Here is a 22,474-nt window from a genome sequence, read left to right on the forward strand (position 1 = left end):
GGAATAGACAATTTTCCAGGATTCGAACCCGGGCCCTTTGGTATCGCGGTCAGGCTCCCCTAACCAGTATACCGTCTGGGCGGCTTGAGCTAATTATTGCTGCACACAAAAAGCACAAACCTATATTTTTCGATAGTCTCACTTCCATTAATTTTCAGTAACTTTTCTCCATGTTTTATATGCTGCATTAAAAATGAAAACTGCGTATTATAGATATATAAGTATTACTATATAGAAATCCTAAATTACTCTGTGTTTCTGAAAGGGAAAAGTAGTATAATCCTTTAAATACGTTTCTTTCGTAGCAAGCATTTTAAAATTACGAAATTTTGGTGCGATGCTGAAATGATGATGATGACTTGAAAATATGTATAAACTAAGAACAATTCTGATATATTGTGATTAAAATAAAGTATAGAAGAAGATTATGCCAAAGTTACATTACCTCCTTACATCACTCATCGGAGGAAATAACATAGTTGTACTCTTCAATAAGTCATCTGAATTGACTAATACCATACTCCTTCTTTGACATATTTTAATTATTAGGATACTAATTAACTAGATCAGTAATCTGCAACGACTTGACCTTCATCTATTTGGAAGCATCTTATTAATTATTGATTCCATGCAGAAAATTTATGCACATGGATAACATGTTTAATGAAGCTCTCACGAAAAGACAGATTTACATCTTTTTAATAGATAGATATTCCAGGATTCTGGCTCTGATGGGTTGATTATTTTAACTGGTTCTTGATTTAATTATTAGAAATTTTCTGATATACGCCAAAAAGGGAATATCAACAGCTTACTTGATAGATTTTACTTTATTTATAATGTGGAGTCTTCTATGCTTTGGTAGCATACCACGAGATATTTCAGAGACATTCCAATAATACTTAAAGTGAATTATCAATTTATCTCTATTTTGGTAATTGAGTTGCAGACTATATCTATTCATTTGCATTGGGTTAATTACTAAAAGTTTAGCAAAGCACGTGAAAGCTGTCTTCTCAAAGGAAGAGATACATTCGCGGAGGAAGTTTTAAGGTGAACTGCCTCATATTCGCGGGACTAAATTACCAGTATTCAGCGATTTTACCACTCGGCCGATGATAAGCCTTATCCGTTTTAAGATGAATTCCAGGAACCCGTTCTCAGTAGTATGGTATGTTATACAATACGAGATTAAAAGCAGAGCTTTTAGGAGATAGTTGCGGCACTCCCATAGATGTTGGACATTATTTAGGAACGTCCTGTGAAAAAGAAATCCGAAGAGCTCAATAGTTTAGGTCATAATCAAATTCAAGGTCAAAATAGAAAAACCTGGTTTTTAAATTAACTACTATAGAAGCTATTAGAAACTATGCGTTGGATCGTTCATGACTGTCAAATAAATACTAACATTGGTATTGTTACGAATTTGGTATTTAAAAAGCTAATGTTAGTTCAATTATAAATTAAATGGTTTTATTTCTCGCGCAGTGCAGCGCGTGACGAATATTAAAAGAAAGCTAAGCCGGAAAAATTAAAAATACAAGAGCGCGTGCGTTAAATAAATAAATATCTCTTTTTGATTTCGAGAAAGTACTGGAAAATTCTAGCGCGTGATTTTAAAATCTTATAAAAGGAGGAAAACATCTCAGTTTGTAGTAGTTGCTTAGTTTGTTGTTGTTTAGAAACCTACTGTTGTTGATTGTAGCGAATTCGCGGATTAGCGTTCTTTAGCTGTTTTGAATTACGTTCTATTGGACATTTGAGTAGTTAAAAGATAACTACTGTGAGATATTGTAATACTGCATGATAATTTGAGAAAATTTAAGCATTTTTGTTGTGATAATAATAAATTTTTGTTCATTTTTCATTGGACTTGTGCATTCATTTCATAACGAACCCGTACGCACGCAACAATTTTTGGTGTCAGGAGTGGGATTTGAATGCCAATAACAAGAGGGATGGAAGAACAATTGAGACAGCTCATTACTGCTTTTGCTGCTTTCCAAGAAAAGATGGAAGCTGGCCAAACATCTTTTAAAGAAGAAATTAAAGAGAAAATGGATGCTGGTCAAAGGTCCGTTAAAGAAGAAATGAAATTGGGCCAGGAATCCGTTAAGGAAGAGATGAAATCTCTTAAAAATGAGATGAAAGCAGGTCAGGACGAAATGAAAAGAGAAATTACCTGCGTAATAGAAAATAAATTTGAGGCTATGGAAGGCAGAATAAACGCGGTTGAAACTAAAGTTGGACAAATAGAAGAAAGAGTTTCTTCGGTAAAAGAACAAGTAGAAGAAAGAATTTCTTCTGTAAAAGAACATATAGAAGAGAGAGTTTCTGCCGTCGAACAACAAATTGATGATAGGGTTTCTGCTGCCGTCGCCAAAGAAGTTGACAGCCTAAAGAAGTGCATAGCGACGGTAGGAAACAATTCTGAAGGTTTCAAATTTTTATCGATGCCTGCTCGTTCCGTTCTGAAACTATCTACATATGATGGGAAGACCTCCTGGCAGGTGTATAGGACACAATTTTCTATCGTTGCGGATGCGAATGGATGGGATTCCCAAGCTAAGGCCTGTCATCTCGCCGCTTCTCTGAGAGCAGACGCAGCGGATATCCTGCAGACGCTTCCCGAAAATCAAAGGCTAGATTTCGAAGCTCTATCCGGCGCTTTGGAGCTGCGCTTCGGCGAGAAATGTTTAAAAGACTACAGCAGGCTCCAATTAAAATCTCGTCAACAGAAGCTCACCGAAACGCTTCAGGAGCTCGCCACGGATGTTGAAAGGCTGTCACATCACGCCTTTTCGGAGTGCCCGACAGAAACAAGGGAAATCCTGTCCCTGCAATATTTCATCAATGGCATCCGGGACCCTGAAACACAGAAAGCACTGCGAATGGCGGATGTTAAAGATCTGAAATGCGCTTTAGTGTATGCCATGAAATTTGAGGCAGCCCAGCAAGCCACCCGTCGAGACCGCCATCCAGTCAGAGCTGCTCAAGTCCAGGAGCCAGGGGATCAAGTTACTGCTCGTCTAGACGATTTAACTAGACAACTGAACGCCTTGAGACAGAATATTGGTGACAAGAAACCGACCGTAAAGTGCTGGAACTACGGTGCTGAAGGACACATCCGACGAAACTGCAGAACACCCTAGGGCACGGATGCTAAGACCGCTCCTAACAAACAGCAGGGAAACTAATTAGTGGCCATCTCGCGGGGCGGAGGTTGCCAGATCATGAAAAGCCCCAGTTTAAAGCGCTTCAGATTTCTGCAGTGAGAGGCGGCAGTAATGGACTTTTCATAATAGGACATATTAATGGAGTTCCCTGCAATATGACGATAGATACAGGAGCCAACGTTACCATCATCCGAAAAGATTTGGCTCAACAACTGGGAAGCAAACTTATCTGGACGCCGCCCTGCGTTACCCTACAGACTGTGTCCGGTGAGAAGATCAACATCGATGGAAAAGTAAATGCTAACATCACGTTTGGAAGTGCCGCTTACCATCACGCGGCATATGTAGCAGAGATCACTGATTCTTGCATACTCGGATTGGACTTTCTAAGGAAATACAATTTTTCCTTGGACTTTTAAAATAACGAATTGCATTCTACATCTGAGGACATAGCGTTATTTGGAGTCAATGATGAAGTTAAATCTGTCCATAAAATCATAGCACAAGACAATATCACAATACCGGCAAGAACAGAAATTTTACTTCCTGGATCGATAGCCGAAAACAGAAATTTCCGCTACGGCATCATAGAATATCCCAATAACTGTAATAGCCCAAAAGGAGTACTAGTAGCCTCAACACTCGTCGACCTATCCAGAACGGTTATCCCGGTGAGAGTCGCCAATGTAACTGAGAAGGGGAGAATTATTAAGAAAGGTGAAGTGGTTGCAGCATGTACTCCAGTAACCACCGTTGAAAGAAAGAGTAACATCCAAGAATCCGTGTCCTCAGAGAGAATTACATCGGAGTTATTGCAGAATGCGCAATTAAACGATAAAGAGAGGAATGCTGCCGATCGCGTCATTAAAGATCTTCAAGTTGTTTTCTCCCGCTTGTCTTCTGACGTGGGTCGAACTAGTTTGACACAACATAGAATAGATACCGGCGATCATCCCCCGATCAAGCAACATCCAAGACGTCTACCGTTTGCTAAACAGGAAGAGGTGCGAACACTGTTAAAAGATATGAAAGAAAGCGATGTCATCGAGCCTTCAGTAAGTCCATGGGCATCTCCCATCGTCCTAGTCAGAAAGAAAGACGGCTCAACAAGATTTTGCGTCGACTATCGCCGGTTGAATGAGGTTACGAAGAAAGACAGTTACCCTCTTCCTAGAATTGACGACATTCTAGACACTCTTTCTGGCAGCAAGTGGTTCTCAACACTTGATTTAAAGAGTGGGTATTGGCAGGTAGAAATACAGCCTGAAGACCGAGAAAAGACGGCATTTACTACGGGACAAGGGCTTTGGCAATTCAAGGTGATGCCGTTTGGACTGTGTAATGCGCCGGCAACATTCGAACGTCTTATGGAAACTGTTTTGAAAGGCCTTTCCTACGAAGCCTGCCTCATATACCTGGACGACATCATCATCGTCGGAAAGAGTTTTGAAGAACATTTAGAAAATCTTAGGAAGGTGCTTCAGAAACTGAAAGAAGCCAATTTGAAGCTGAGTCCCGCTAAATGCAAATTGTTCCGAAAGGAAGTGACTTACCTGGGACATGTCATCTCTGCAGAAGGTGTGCGCACGGATCCTGAAAAGGTATCAGCCGTTAAATCCTGGAAACGTCCCGAAAATGTCCATCAGCTGAGAAGCTTCCTAGGGCTTTGCACCTACTATAGGAAATTCGTGAAGGACTTTTCTTCCATCGCAAGACCCCTACACAAGCTGACAGAGAGCAACCAAAAGTTCTTGTGGACAAAAGAATGCGAGGATGCATTTAACAACTTAAAGGAGGCTTTAACATCTGCTCCAATCCTGACGTATCCTCAGCTTGACCGACCATTTATTCTCGACACCGACGCGAGTAATGAAAGTGTTGGTGCTGTTTTGTCCCAAGAAATAGACGGCCAAGAACGTGTAGTGGCATACTGGAGCAAGTGCCTGTCTAAACCGGAGAGGAATTATTGTGTCACCAGGAAAGAGTTGCTCGCCATAGTCAAAGCTGTAGAACAGTTCCATCACTATCTATACGGCAGAAAATTCCTGCTCCGCACCGATCATGCATCATTGACCTGGCTTTTAAATTTGAAGAATCCTGAGGGTCAAATAGCCAGGTGGATACAGAGACTCCAAGAATATGACATCGTAAGGGATCATCACACGGAAACGCCGACGCCCTGTCTAGAAGACCTTGCCAAGAAAGCTGCCGATATTGTTCCAGGGTGGAAGCGAAATACGAGCTGCTGACTCCGGTCGCAAGACAAATTACAACATCAACATCGGCTGATCGAGAACCGTGGAGTGATGATGAAATCAGGAAAGACCAGCTGGAAGACCGCGACATTAAACCCATAATTGATTTAATGGAGTCATCAAACAGAAAACCTACCTGGCAGGACATTTCTATCTGTAGTCCTACAACCAAACAATATTGGGCACTCTGGGATTCACTTCACATTCGAAACGGCGTCTTATACCGGAAATTCGAATCGGATGATGGGAAGACGTTCCGATGGCAGCTTATACTTCCAAGATCCCGCATTCCTGATGTCCTTAAAGAGTTACATAGCACCCCTACTGGAGGTCACTTTGGAATAATGAAGACCTTGCAGAGAGTTCGTGAGCGCTTTTACTGGAATAATGCAAAGGATGACGTGCAAAAGTGGTGCCGATCTTGCAATGCCTGTGCAGGTCGGAAAGGACCGAGGAGACGCAGCCGAGGCAAGCTGCAACGTTACAACGTAGGGGCGCCCTTTGAACGTATCGCCTTTGACATCCTGGGACCTCTGCCACGAACTGCTGATGGCAACAAATACATACTCGTTGTCATTGATTACTTCACCAAGTGGCCTGAAGCTTATCCTATTCCTGATCAAGAGGCTGTCACAGTAACTGAGGTAATGATACAGCACTGGATTTCCAGGTTCGGTGTGCCTCTTCAGTTACATTCCGATCAGGGAAGGAATTTTGCCTCGGCAGTAATCAAAGAACTATGCAAACTACTCGGCATTGACAAAACTCAAACGACGCCATTGCATCCCCAGTCGGACGGCATGGTAAAGAGGTTCAATCGAACCATCCTTAATAACCTCTCATTAGTGGTTTCCAGAAACCAACAGGACTGGGACAAGAAATTACCACTCCTTTTACTGGCTTACCGCAGTGCTGTCCACGAGACTACCGGCTATTCTCCATCACAGATGCTCTTCGGTCGTGACCTTCGTCTGCCTTGTGATCTATTGTTTGGCCGCCGTCCGGATGCTCCTTCATCGTCTGAGGAATATATTCAAGATCTCAAGGCCCGGTTTGAAGTGATGCACAACTTTGCACGAGAGCGAGTCAACTTGGCGACGGAGAAGATGAAGACCCGCTACGACACAAGAGCTACTGAACATCAGTTCCACGAAGGAGACAAGGTGTGGTTGTGGAATCCGACTCGACGGAAAGGACTTTGTCCGAAATTACAGTCACCTTGGGATGGCCCGTATACAGTCCTAAAAAGGCTGAATGACGTCGTGGTTCGGATTCGTAAGTCTTCGAACTCTAAACCTAAAGTCGTTCATTACGACAGGTTAGCTCATTACTATGGCCATAGTACGTAATGCAAATAATTGTAAATAGTATCAGACCATGGTCCTTTTTGTTTACAAATGTGTATTTAGTATTTCATTTGTGTTTAGTATTTGATTTGCATTTAGTAGTTGGTTTGTATTTAGTATTTGATAGCATTTGATTTGTTTAAGTTAGTTATTGCATTTATTGTTTATATTGTTTGATATTGTAATGTAATGTTTATGCCTCAGTTGCATTTATGCCACAGTTGTAAGTTTAGCTTCCTGTCCAGGGATTGTACTGCCCGGGACGTGCAGTCCTTGGGAAGGGGGCAGTGTTACGAATTTGGTATTTAAAAAGCTAATGTTAGTTCAATTATAAATTAAATGGTTTTATTTCTCGCGCAGTGCAGCGCGTGACGAATATTAAAAGAAAGCTAAGCCGGAAAAATTAAAAATACAAGAGCGCGTGCGTTAAATAAATAAATACCTCTTTTTGATTTCGAGAAAGTACTGGAAAATTCTAGCGCGTGATTTTAAAATCTTATAAAAGGAGGAAAACATCTCAGTTTGTAGTAGTTGCTTAGTTTGTTGTTGATTGTAGCGAATTCGCGGATTAGCGTTCTTTAGCTGTTTTGAATTACGTTCTATTGGACATTTGAGTAGTTAAAAGATAACTACTGTGAGGTATTGTAATACTGCATGATAATTTGAGAAAATTTAAGCATTTTTGTTGTGATAATAATAAATTTTTGTTCATTTTTCATCGGACTTGTGCATTCATTTCATAACGAACCCGTACGCACGCAACAGTATTTTACCCTAGGTACTGAATATGCTAGTTATATATAGGTTTCATGGTTTTCTCATACAAAGGTGAGGGAAAATCAATCTGATACAGGTAATTCTTCATGGAAGAATTTTTTCTGAAGCAAATAACCTACAAGTGCTTCCTGTCTAGTCTAGATTACTAACTTAACGTGCTCTAGCAAGTCAGCACAGAACTCTCTGACTTCCTTGCTCGAAGGTATCTTCTCGGCTTGAGTTCCAATTGAAGCTACATGCTTTGTACACGAATTCGCCCAAACTAATTTTTGTTGAAAGAGATGAATCGCATTTCAAGTTTGCAAGCAGATTCTCCTACTAAAAGCTTCTATACAACCCTGGTCGGTTTGATGGTTAGCGAAGTCAGCGGCCATATTGTTGGGTCTGTGCTCGAATCGCGGAGAAAGCAGGTTTATCTGTTTGTAATGTTTAATGCCTTTTCAACATGGACAGCACCTAAATTCCGTCGAGACGTAAGTTCCCTCGAGAAGTCGAAGATAGGGGAGAGGGAATACAAGACTTCTGAATTCTCTTCCCAGATGGTTCTGAATTGGAATTGGCATGATTTGGACAAAATATTAAGGTCAGACACTTACTGCTTGGCAATAATAAAGTTGTAGACCGGATCTAACCAGAAACAAGTTCAAGAGCTTGAGTACATGTGACAGCTACAATAACAACAACAGAGCTACTACAATCCATCTCTCTGTACCAAAACTAGTTTTCTGGTATATGATAGAAGCATTTAAATTGGAAATAACTGCTTTCTGGTTCTTAAACTAGTTCATTATTAAGTATAAGAGAATTTCTTGAACAAGTTCATAATCTAATATAAGCGAATTTCTAATTATATAGTATTAGTACGATAAACGAACATGGTAGAAAATAAAGAGACGAGACTATAAAGATATTCCAACATCCTTCTGTATAAAGGGCAATCTAAAAGTGACTGATGTGGAAGATATCGGAAAAAAAAGGAACAGGATGAGAATGAGTACTTCTCTCTCTTACTCGCCTCAGGAAACTACAAAAAGTCGATCTCTCCTCCCCCTACGAAAAGAAAAAAATAGACTGAGACTCGTTGAGTCGTAAAAATCACATCCGTTTCTATGGAAGAAGCCCCAGATTGAGTCGACAGCTGTCTACACGCAATATAACACTCGAGAAACAAGGTCTACTATTTTCCCACGCATTATGTTAGTTTTTTATTTTTGTAAAAATCTTAGTATTTGTCGTAATTTAATCACAATTTTAAATATCTGGTCTAACTGAGGCAATAATCTATTTGAGAATTGAAAAGTACAGATAGCCTTTTTATTCTGTTGGGTAAATGTATGTAGGGAGTCCCAAGAAAAGGACAGATTTAATGCGCCCAATATAATGCTTTATTTTTAGGAAATGGGAAACATTTTTACATAATTACAACAGGTAAGTGTTCCGATTTAAGGACGAAAAATTAGTGGCTTATGTCTTCCACGGCTTACTCTGCAGCTCTGTCCTCTTTCAATGAAATTCGTAATTACTTTTTTATCTAGCTACCTATCGAGGTGGCTAATGACACTTTCAATTTACTTTAAGTTCGTTTGTTGCTTCTTTTTAAGTTCGGAGCTTTTAGGACTTGCAATAACAATCTCATGCACAACAGCGATGTTATTAGCAGACCGACTGGATCGACAGCATGGTGGTTTAACATCTGCTGTCGAGAAGTTATCCTTGGATTTCTTTATCACTTCGTGAAGTGTTATTTTTTAGGTGCATGCTAACCTCCAAAAATTGCGCAAAGCTTCCTGATATTGTATGCGTAATATTCGCTATTTTGATGATGAAATTTCGCAATCGAAACTCGCTGTTCCCTTGTGTAGAGCTTCATGTCGACTAAGCTATAACGAAGGAACTGAAATGAACTGACAGTGATAAAATGTCGACGAGGACAGATTAAATCAAATTCGTTATTCTTAAATTGGAACATTTACCTCTTATATAAGTATGTAAAAATATTTCCGATTTTCTAAAAATAAAATATTTTTTTGAGGTATATTAAATCCTTTTCGTGGGATACCATGTATTTATTGCAATTCAGATGAAGAATGTTTTATTATTTATCATATTTTATTTTAATACAGATTATGTTGTCAAAGAACAAAATGTTTTTATTTCTGTGAAACAATATTCAAGCACATTTTTTATCAATAAAAATTAGAACGGGGACATTGACGGTACAACGAATGGACAATGGCGGAAACAATAACGGAACAACACTCACATACAATATTCACGCAAACAAACTGTTTATTTATTTACACTTCCTATCTCTACTTTATGGGTGGCAATTGGATGAATTAAGGTGAACTTAATAATGAATAAATAATTGCAAAGATCACATTTGAACGATGAATTAAAAATCTAATTCTACGTCATCTTTCACCACGATTTGCAATCAGAGTCAGCTACATTTGAAATCAGAATAAATCATATTACATAATATTTCTTTTGACCTTTTTAACAGTCTCTTCGCAAATCGATATCTTGCATTTTAAGATAAAGTTTACTTGCTTTTTTTCCTTGCATTAAAAAAAAATTATAAATAGTGACTGGTGTAAAGCGATGTAAAAACATGCCTTTCGAAAACATCGGGAGTGGTGGGGGGATTTAAAACTTTTTATAAGCATATAAAAAATAAAGCAATTTTTTTGGTCGGAAAACTATTCATTAAAGATCATTCTAAGAACGCATAATTGTGATTTATTTTTCATCTAGAAACTGAAGCGTGACTTTAATTTTTCCATAAATTATTTTTTTAACTTTTTAGATTTCTGTGGTTGATTTTGATTGATTAGAGCGCAGTTAGTTTAATTGATTAGATACATTAATTAATTGATTAGATACATACAGAGTCATGTCATACTTAAATTTGATGCACATTGCCAAAGATATCTTAAAAATGTTTCCTTTTTTGATTAATTTATTGATTTGATTAATTCTCCCTCCTTCACAGCATGCTTTTGTGGTGTGGTGGTCTGCACGCTGGGCGCGTATTCCAGAGGTCCGGGGTTCGATTCCTGACGAAGGCGTTGCTCATTTTTCATCTATCATGCTCCGAAATAACCTAATGTCTCTACAAGTGGCGCCCGAACTAAAAGGGTGTTGGATGGTGATTCTCATCATCCACGATTTGGCGACTGGGTCCCCTAGAAACCCCAGTCGCCCTTTAAAAAGGGAAAGTATATAAGGCATTTTTCCCACCTTCTTGGCATGCCTTCGTGGTGTGGTGGTCTGCACGCTGGGCGCGTATTCCAGAGGTCCGCGGTTCGATTCCCGGCGAAGGCGGTGGCATATTTTTCATCTCACCTGCTCTCAAAATACCTAATGTCTCTACAAATGAAATTAATTATTATTATCATTATTATTTTTTTGCTTTGGAATTTTATGACAGGAAAGAAATTATTCATCGAGCTATTTATATATAAGTTCCATCTGACTAATTAAAACAGGAATTAGACAGTCGAATCAAATTTAAATACTTACCCTGAATTGAAACTGATTTCCATTCCCTTTAAGGTAGTGTTCTTCAGGACCCTATTGCTTTTATTTTGTGAACTCAGTGAAATTCATTCAAAAGAAAGTTGTCAAGACCAACCAAATTAGAAAAACCTACAGGAATTAAATATCTTTACTTTCTGCTTCCGGGTAAGCAGTTTTCTTTACTACAGAAAAAGCTGTATTCGTGGAATTTCTTATATACTTATGTTACACTAAAAACACTTTTCTGATATTAATTCGTCGTTTACCAATTCAAATAAAAGTTAGTTGGCCTTTGTTTGTATGGATCGTAGACATATTTAATTACAAAAATGTTTTAAATGACAGAAAAAATTATGTTTTCATGTTTTAAATTCCAAAAATTAATTACTTATAAAATATGAAAGTAAATATTTTACACGTTCTTCCCTCCGACCCCTATATTTATATTTAGGAAAATTTTGTACTTGTTATACAAAAAATAAAACACAAAATGTTTGACTTTCGTACGATAAAATTTGACCCAGATACTGAATTTCAAAATATTCGATATTTAACGTCATTTCGAATTTGCACTTAGGGGTCGGTTAATAGATAAGTTAGAATAGATCGAAGTTGATTTTTTCCCCCTTCAATACTGTTCAGTGATATTTTGTGATTTACTAGTGTCTTCATTTATAATTTTTTTTTACATTTGGTATGCCGAAATAATTTTTACGTGAGTAATTTATAAGTTACCGGAGTCTAAAAATATATCATTAATAATCTAATAAACAAGTTTTTTTTTTTACTTTGGAATCACAGTCTGCTAACTGTAAAAAAATCATTAAGGTACAGATACTTTTATTTTAATTTAATGCAAATGACATTACGAGTTAGCTACTGACCAATACTGAAGCCCTTCAGTGTTTTCTAGAGAACAAATTCTGTACATTTTGTAAATAATATCTCCTTTTTGAAAAAAAACAAAGTTATGTTGATCAGTACGTTTCATAATAATCTGAATAGAAATACGAGTCACTTAATCTCTCAAAATCAGAAAACTTTTCCTAAACGATATTTTATTTTTAGCTACATACAAATGCAAACATTTCGCTCTTCAATTTGTGTAAGGCCCCTAAATATGATTCATTACTTTTATATAAAATATTTTTTTCATATTTTGTTGTATGGGAGTCAAATGTTTTGTGTTTTAAGTTTTTAATACGATCAGAAAATTTTCCTAAACTTAAGTATAGGTAACAGAGAAATACGTTAAAACTAACTTTTACAAAACTTACTTCTTTAAATTTAAAAGTGCCAAACCATGAATATTTTGCATCATTTAAAGGATCTTTGTAATTGGAAGTATTTTGACTATGACTACAAGCGGTCCTCACTATGACTATCAGCTACGAAAAAAGCCGAATAAGGACATTTGTGGACAAGGTGAGTGTAAAGAAAGAAATTTAGAACCAATGTTTTTTTTCACAAAGACCAAAAACTGAAATTCAAATGAACTTCATAAAATCCTATAAATGTAGAATAAGAATGTTTTAAAATGTAAAAATTAAAATAAACCATCACAAGAAAAAAAAAAAAAGGATATAAACAAACAAAAAGAAGCAGAATTCAATCAACTTTGACATAGCGTCGTCAGGAGGAGGTAAGTCGAATTCAATTTCAAATCCCTTTTCAAAAACAAAAATCCCTGCTTTTCTGTATCCAGAATTAGCTGATGAACCATTTCAATACATTTTTTAATCGTAATAGCTCACCTGAAAATTCTGGTCCTCCTCAAAGTAAAAGAAAATGGCAAACATATAAAGGTAAATTATTAAGAAAGAATCTTTCAGTTTAAAAAGAATCTTCTAATCTCAAAAGAATCTTTAATAAAAACGAAAACTTCAGAACAGAAAAGTAAGGATTTTGTTTTTGGAAAGGGTATTGTAATTGAATTCGACATAACCTCCTCCTGACGACATTATGTCGAAGTTGATTGGATTCCTCTTCTTTCTTGTTCCTTTAAATCCTTTTATGGCTTTTTTTGTGATGGTTTATTTTAATTTTTACATTTTAAAATAGCTTTATTCTACATTTATAGGATTTTATGAAGTTCATTTGAATTTCAATTTTTGGTCTTCGTGAAAAATTGGCTGTAAATTGTTTTCTTTACATATTTACTGATCAACTTTCAACGCCATAATGAGAGAAATTTCTTGTAAGATTTATAAATTTTTCTTTTAAAAAATTATTTGTGCTTCTGTAATATATATACACTGACTACCAATAAGTATTTGGACACCTATGCAAATGACGATATCTGCGGTCCTAAGGTACGTCACGTCTCCTGCCACAATGCATTGTGCCAACAGTCAAGTTCGGCGGAGGTGGAATTATGGTCTGGGGTGTTTCTGCTCGTATGGGCTGGGACCCTAGGTCCCCATTCATGGTAAGCTCAACTCCGATGCCTACTGCACTATTTTGGATGACAATGTGCTTCCTACGTTGTGGCAGGTTTACGGGTGGGACTTCTGTTACTTTCAGGACGACAATGCCAGTTGTCATGTTTCGACGTTAACCAAGGCTTAGTATGGTGCCAATGGAGTTCATCGAATGGACTGGCCTGCCCAGAATCCAGACCTGAATCCTATCGAGAACCTCTGGGACGAGTTGCATCGCCGAATTCAGGGGTGCACTACCCGTGCAAAATCGGTCAAGGAACTTCTATGTCTTCTCCGAGCCGAGGGGAAGAAAATACGACTAGCTGTCATACAAAGACTTGTGGAAAGTATGCCTCGGAGGGTCCAAACTGTAATTACCTCTTGTAGAGGCTCTGCCAAATATTGAATTTGAACAAAGTTAGTTTTTCTTTTCTATCACAGGTGTCCAAATACTTATTGGTAGTCAGTGTATTACAAAAATATAGGTATAAAATATACATAAAATATATGTGTGTGTGTATGAGAGAGAGAATTGGAAATAGTCAATAGTCCCTTGTATTCTCCATTTTAGTTTAGGTACTTTCCCTTTCTTCCCTAAAAATAGTAATTATTTGTAATAAATCAGTCTAACGGCGACATTTCAAAATTAATCCTTATCATAATCTTACATAACCCTACAATGCACTTTAGTTTTAGCCAATCAAATCAAAGATTTCAGTTGAATTCGAAACTCTTGCAAAAACATGCCATTCACTTCACTGTATCATCCATTGTCTGAAGCTATAATAAGCTTATGGAAATTTTGGTATAAGCATATTGCTCCCATAATGAAATGATTTTACCAATATAAATGTTTTCAAAAAAGCGAGAATTCATATTGTAGGAAAAACTGACAGGTTTCAGTATTTAACTGCAGTCAACTTGTAACGTAATTTGTATAAATCAAAAATGAAAAATATTTATAGTTTAAGGAATTATTTGGGCGTTATAGTTAAGACTGCGCGGTTATCCATGTACTGCCCAATTATCGACAAATTATCTGCCCATAGTTATTTAGTTATCGTCTAGTTAAGTCTAGTTATCGAAATATTGCCCATTATCGACATTATCAACAAATGCATTAAGTTGCAAATGCCCAGATATTTGTAGCGACAACAAAATGTACTTTTTATACGATAGTCGGCTTTTTAATTCAGTGTTATGAAATATAATAAGAATATTAATTACGCATTTTAAGAGCTTGAAAACGTATCAATTACTTGAGTTAAAATATTTTTGGCATACCAATTGTAACAAAATTTACACACTAGTAAATCACAAGAGTATATCATTCAGTCAAGGGGAAAAGTCAACCTAGAGTTACTTTAATTAATTTAAAATGGACCCTTGAACACAAGTTGAAAATTCTGTGAAATATTCAACATTTTGAAACAAAAATTTTTATTGATTTTATTTTTACTTTTCATAATGAGTATAAAATTGATTTTTTTAATTTTAAACATGTCAAAACATGAATACTGAGTCATTTAAGACATTTTTGTTGTGGAAGTATATGTCTACGACCAAAATTGTGGAAGTTAACGTCCATAATGGCATATACACACACGCACACATTAATGGAAAACAAAATTCCAACACCAAGAAGAAGTCAATTAAGATGAATGAAATGTAGGAAAAGCACTTATGTCTGTTGCACTTGGACAGTCAAGTCAGCACCTGGTTGTGGACTTGTCGTCCAATCGTGTCCTATATGTGCTCGATGGAGTGAACTCACAGGTCAAGGTAACATGTCGATACTGTGCAGAGCACGTTATAGGAAAGCGGGAAGCATATTTCACAAGTGCAGATCTGTGTAGCCACCGAGGGAGTGGCTTCTAGGATGGACCAATGAGCATCCAGTAATATTTCTGTCATGTCACATGACCTTTTTCGGGCTTTAAGATTTAAGCAAGATGGTTGAAAATATTCTGCCACGCAATTTTCTTTACAAAATAATTAAAGCATCGTCGATTGCTTCTAAAACTTTTCATTGCGAAGTTAGGTGAAACATAGGAAATTATGAAGATTTCACTATCTGGTTGAAATAAATACAAGCACATGTTGGAAACTTCGCAAAAGTATCGATGTGAAATATTATTTAATAAGTGGTAAATAAGATGAAGAAAGAAATATGTGATAAACATCTGAGCCCAAATGCAATCTTTACATAAAACGTTACTAATTTGCATTCGTATACATTTAGAATTTCCCATTTAATAAATGCTCACTTTAAATGTACTGTCTACACAAGAAATACTCATCAAACAGAGGGCATTTATCATCGAGTATATTCAGTTTATTCACATATAATTTTTAATGTTAAACAATGGAAATAATCAGATCATATGTATTCTGAATCTTACATTTTAAAAATTAAAAGAATGCAAGCACTGAAATAAGAAAACACTAGATTCATTGTAACACTTTCAGTCATTCTCAGCTCAATTAAAAAATATATACTTGAATTCTCTTAACCCACATTATATGCCGTGAACATCAATCCTAATATTAATGCGCGATAAAAATCGCGAATGTGAAATGTCAGCGATTAATCAAATTCGGAAAACGAAAGCACTACGAGATTTTCTACTATTACGTCATATATTTGTAACTGCGAAACAAATGCAAATTAAATCGTAAACAACATAGCCCACATGCAGGAAGATTTAGTATCACAAGAGCAATAGCAGCTCATTGGTCCATTTTCGAAACCCCATCCACAGTGGCTGCGCTGATGTGCATTTGTGAAATATGCAAAGCGGGAACAAATTGTTACCCTTGTAAGGTCCCTCACTTGAAATTCAAAGTTAATGTTGGAAGTGAGGAACCTAGGAACTAATAAGCGAATAATCGCTAGAGTTCGAAGACAGGAAACAACAAGAGAGAAGGATAAATAACCCTTTATTATTTCAATAATATTTAACAAAACTCCGCCTGGGCGTGTACAAATAAAGTCCGCACTTTGAACTTGAACTTAAAAGACTAAGAATTAAACCAAAACTAAGATTAACTAACTAAGTATAGCCAAAGCTTTAAAGGTTCAATGAGAGTTGGCCCCTTAACTTATTTCACTACGAAGCTTAGCAAGGGCCTGAGTACGGCCGAGCGTAAAAATATCTTTGAGAGAGAGAACGGCCAAAAAGGCAGACGCGCGTAGTTCAGAAACTCTGTTTCTCTCTCTGTTTCAGTAAGTAACTTCGTGGTTTAAATACCGCTCCTTCTCATTAAATATTCATCAAATTCCAAAACTACGTTCTGGCCGGAAGTAGTAAGTTGAAGTTAAGAATTCGACAGGAAAGGAACTTTAACTTAAAATTTAACTGTTAATAAAATTAACATAATTCTTACAACCTGTTAGAAAATGTCCCCTGGAATATTTGCTTAAGAATAACGATACAACCGGTGTTATCACCAGTGTGACTTACAAATTTGTTGTCAAGGTGTGTGGGATAAAAGAAGACAATGCTCCTGATGTCATAGGAAATTTCCTTCCGAAAACCATAACTCCTGATTTAGGTCCAATGTGTCTACGCCGCAGACAGCCTGATTCCAAGTGCTCACCTGTCCTTCTAACCAACGTATGGCCATCATTGAGGCCATGACAAAAACTCTCATCTGAGAAGCCAACAGTTCCATTCGGCCCTCCAGTGAGCTGTAACTTGACATCATCCAAGTCGCTGATGGCAGTCATCGCAGTTAATGGTATGGCCACTACTAGGCGCCTGGCTTAGAGCTGTCCCTCAATTGATTGGGGTTTTTTGTTACAGTTTTCTGTGTCACTCTAGAACCAACAAAAGCTCGAATATCTGCTGAAGATGCGTTGCGATGCGGCGAATACGACGGTTTAACTGCTTGAGTGGCGATATGCACGTGGTCGCTGCCCGGCCTGAGACACTTTCTTGCCGTGGCCACTGCTATTAATACATATGCACAGTGGTTACATCCATGCAAAGTCTTTCTGTGATAACACGAAAAGCCCCATCTCGTAGCCCTATTACATGGCCTCGTTCAAACTCAGTACATACTGATACAGCAATCTCGTCTCCTTAAAGGTAGTCTTGACACAAATCACGCTCACAATATCTAGTCAGGGAGATAAACAAAGCACATGAAGCAGAGGCATAGCTAGAGTTTTCAGCGCCAGGGGACAACTGAAGAATTGGCGCCCCTTTCTGTGTGCCAAGAATGGAAAACATTTCATTAAGAAATTTCATAGCATCAGTTTGGCGCCCCTTGGATGCTGCATCTGGGGACAGATGTCCCCCCCTTGCCCCACCCTAGCTACGCCACTGACATGAAGTTTACATATTGTATTTAAAGAAAAAGTAATTTGCATATTCATAGTGGGCGCTAGTAGCGCCACATGTATTCGTTTAGCTCGAAATGTGAATAGAAACCATCTTTCAGATGTGCAAATGGGCCTGTCGAATATCATTTATCTAGCACAACATCTTTTTGGTGTTGGGACTTCGTTTTGTATCACTAAACACTAATTTGTTTTTATAATCATTAGTCCAAAAGGGAATTTTGCCCAGAAGGCCTATTAATTTCGTTTTGGCATTCTGCGTCGATTCATGATAAGCGTTGTTTCACTTTTCAAAGTGTTGCCACCAAATATTATCGCCTTGTATTAGATTTAAAGAAATTAAATAATGAAGAATCTGCATGAATGTACGTATGTTTCTCGCATTGTGATAAAACAACGGTACCTAAAGCCATCAAAATTTGAATAACGTAATCTTCCATAGAATATGGGCATGTAGAAGCCCTAATTTGAATTTGAAATTTGTTTTATTATCGATTTCATATTTCGTAACAGTTCAACGAATGTCTGATTAACAAACTAAACTATTTCAAAGCGAGCAATGGCAACACTGTACCGAGAAAAAAAAAACATTTTTTCTCCAGCGCGGGAGACTCTGTATCGGAAATTCTAAAAATTTTAAATTATTTTGCGATATTGCTGTTGAACTCATTTTTATGGTTTAAGTGCGAAGAACATGATATTTAACAAATAAAGGTAACACACAAAATGTTAAAAAAACGCCCTTTCGGACGTAATATAAAATCTGAAACCCTTCAGATTTTCTTTTCTAAATTATAATTTTTTTATTCTATTTGTTTATCATTATTTGTTAATTTGTTATTATAATCATTATAATTTATTAATTTGTTTTTATATCCGGATATAAATCAGAAATGGGGCTCTGCTAAAAACGTTTCGGCTGCTCCTTGAAAAGAACCAAATTTGTTTTGTTATATTTTTATGTTAATTTATGGAGTTTTCTTTTTATAGCGCTTTTTATTTGTATTCTTACTGTGAAAATACATCTGTTTTGAAAAGGTAAACGTTTACAAAATGTTTTGTTACTTTTCCATTACACTACTCAGTATTCATAAATCTAATCTCTAAAATGTAGCAATAATTTAGGAATAATTATTTAGAATTTAATATTTAAAAAAAAATCTTTGTCGTTTTCGCATCAAGAACTAAAAAAAAAAAAAAAAAAAAAAAAAAAAAAAAAAAAAAAAAGACACCCCCGCTCATTAAAACCGTTTTACTTAAAAATGATATAATATTTTCCTCTAAAATAAATAAGTTTATAAATTTTTTCTGTAATGTTCTTTATTGGAAAAGTTAAAAAAAAGTTTAGACGCAGACGATTTAGTAGACAAACAAAAGACGAACTAAAATTTAAAATTCACACACAAGGAATTCTTGAAACCAGAAAAATCATTCAGTACTTTTTTTTTAATGATTTCAGCAGACAACTAATTAAACAAACAGTTGTGATAACGATTTCTACAAACGAGGATGAAAATGCTCTTTTGGCAATTCATACTGATGTATAATTTCGAAGGAGTTTTGATGTCTGCAAATAAATACTTTTTAACACTCCTATTAGCACGAAATGTTTGATTAAAGGAGTAAACATTTTATTTTTCGGCAGCTAAGTTTCATTAACAAGCAATCAACATTCGCATTCTTAAAAGTCTCAACATAATAAATTTTTTGAGTTTATTTTTTTCGTCCAGTAATTTGCAGTGAAGAAGTGAAGCTTAAAATTCTGCATTTTAAGTTAAAATTACTTCTACAACGTTATGTTTGTTCCCACTAATAATAGGGGTATACCTCAATAGATCTAATTAGCTTTTGCGGAAAAAGAAAGCTCAAGGTTTGCCTTTTGATTTTCAGGTTTTAGTCTCTGAAAAGAATTTCATTGAAAACCTAAGCGAAGATAAATTGATCGAATTCTGGTAATCGCAGTTACATAAACTTAATATCTTAAATTAGATGGCAGTGAATATTATTTCCTTACTGTCTACTTAAATTGATGATTGTTTTTATTAATAATTTAATTTAAGGATTAAATTAATTTTGTGTTCAGTACTTTTACTGTCTTTCTCGCTTTCCGTTTTCCCGCCAGAATGAAAATTTTAGTTCAAGCGAATGCAGATCGGATAGAAAGAGATAGTATTTAAAGGAATGTTTTAGATTGTTGAATCAGAGCATGTTCTGTCTTCTGAAGGCCCCGTTACTAGTTGAATCTCTTTAATAGCTTTCTGTCTGCGGTTTTGCGTTATTCTTGCTGTTACCTCTTAAAGCACCGGCTTAGGTTTGAACCAAATTGCGCGTTGTTCATTCTGTGTAGCCTTTGGATATCGTACGATTAAGCTTAGTTTAATCTGAATTCTTTACTTTTGATTTACGCCATAAATGATGGCTGGGTTTGTAAGTACAAAAAGTGACTTCTTTTAAAGTGTTGCATAATAATAAGAGAATCTTTTACACCCTTCTTACGTTCTGTGTCTGATTACTGAACATAGCGCTAAGTCGATTAGCTTCAGTTTGCGTTTCGTTGTAATTTACGCTTGCAAAGAAGGTGAGGTTATACAACGTTTTATTCAGTTTTTTTCCGATTTCATATTTAGTTTCGATTTAAATTACTCTCAAGGTAAGAGATGTCGCTGTGGTTCTAAAGCGGCAGTCTGACTTTGGTGACAACCTAAGAGAGTGTCATTAGACAGAACACCAGAGACGAACTCCTGCTCTGGTTTATATCTTTCAGGAATTGATGTCCAGACTCCAGAGACCAGCCAAGCTGGCTCAGATCCCACGGTCTCCTTCGAGGTTCATATAAACCATATAACGCACTGTACCCTTAGACAAGAAATAAGTGCAATAACAAATGTGCTCCCGGATACTACTCCGGTCGCAAAAAAAATATTCATAACGGTGTTCCATCTGCTCTGTCAGTCCCCCAATAGAGGACCGAATGAGGCCAAATCTCCAAGGATAGCCACAATATCTAACAATGTGTGTGATCCCACAGCCAGGGGGCACCCAAGACAGTGGTTCCTGCCGAGCTTGAACCATCCCCGGTTATGAAAGAAGATTCTAGTCTTGTGAAGACATTTTATGCCAGGGACATGGAAGTAGGAAGTATGTTTACTTTTACCTCCATGGGTCGAGACTGCCTAAATACAGATCCTAGCCAGTAGCTTCGCAGGTTTACCTACTTCGACCCCCTGGGGAGTATCGTTAAACAAGAAATGTTAAAAAAGTGCACTAGGAATTTAAGATGCAGATGTCGTAACGAAGAAAAAGATAAACCCTAAATGTGGGCACATATACACACAATCACACACTTTATACGTATTTATTATTTCGAAACATAAGCATAGTAAATTTTAAGTCAAATTCACCATTAGAAAATAGTAAACGCCGTCTAATATGAAATACTAAAATAATGTGGTTGTGTCTACTTCCACAGGAAAATTTTAGGAGCTGTTCAGAACTTACAATGAGAGTTTAAGAGAATTTCTTATTACGTTTGCTTGCTAATTTTTGGTGTCAAGGACATGTTGATTATGCAAAAATTTATTGCTGAAAGATTACTAATTGGGTGTGTAGCCAGAAATCGAGTAGAAAGTGTGCGCCCATGTTGCGTTTATTTTTACCTGAGGTTTGGGATGATTTCTTGTGCTTTCAATGATGTTGAATACAGTATAAGTCTCAGACTGATATTTAAAAGTCCTTTTATTTATACACCTGCTAGTATCTGTTTAAAGGTTGGCACCTAGTTAGCGTTATGATTTACGAAAACAGTAAATAAAGATTTTCTTGTATTGTGTATTTTCTTTTTCTTTCAAGGTTTATACAACGCGTAACAATAAAGTTAGGTGAATGACTTCATTGAAGACATATGCATGGTACTGAAAGAAAGTCGAAGTGTAAAAAAGATACTCAATAACGAGTTAAAATATATTTGTGCGTTACAAAGCAATAACCGTCTAATATGCAAAGGTGTAGCAGCGGATGTCAAATGAAATAGCGCATGAATATAAAGCTCTGTTTAAAGACTGCTAAATACGGGAAAGAAAGTTATGACGTGATTTAACAAAATTATGGAGTTGAAAACACGCTTTTTAAATGCGTTTATGAATATGTAAGATATTAGCTTTTTACTAAATATAATTTGTGACTAATCCTCAATAAGGCTCTAAGCGACTTATCATTGCGTCTTCAAAAGTACTACAGAGACATGAGAAGGATATAAAAGACCCTTTATTTTAAAACTAAGATGAACAGAAGGCACACTTGATGTTTACAAATCAGCCAGCATTTACGACAAGACGTCAAAATAGAAATTCAATGTAAAACTAAATCTAGATAGCTAAGAGCCAAAGGCTACGAAGATCGCTTCACTAGCGTGAAATACTATCGGCAGTTCTTAAGCATGGCTGTAGACAGGAATTATCTTAGAACAGCACACCTAGCAACGTTGCTTTCACTAGGAAAAACACAGTCTGCCTAAACAGTCTCAAACCTTCACTAAAATACATGCGAATTAATTTACATTGTGGCGGGAAAACGGCAAAAGAAAAGTGACAGTAAAGATTCAAAACATAAGGTAACTACTTAAATAAAATAAATG

This window comes from Stegodyphus dumicola, chromosome 8, assembly GCF_044657685.1.
Source record: "Stegodyphus dumicola isolate Sdum_Otavi_A_Nest chromosome 8, ASM4465768v1".
Lineage (NCBI taxonomy): Eukaryota > Metazoa > Arthropoda > Arachnida > Araneae > Eresidae > Stegodyphus > Stegodyphus dumicola.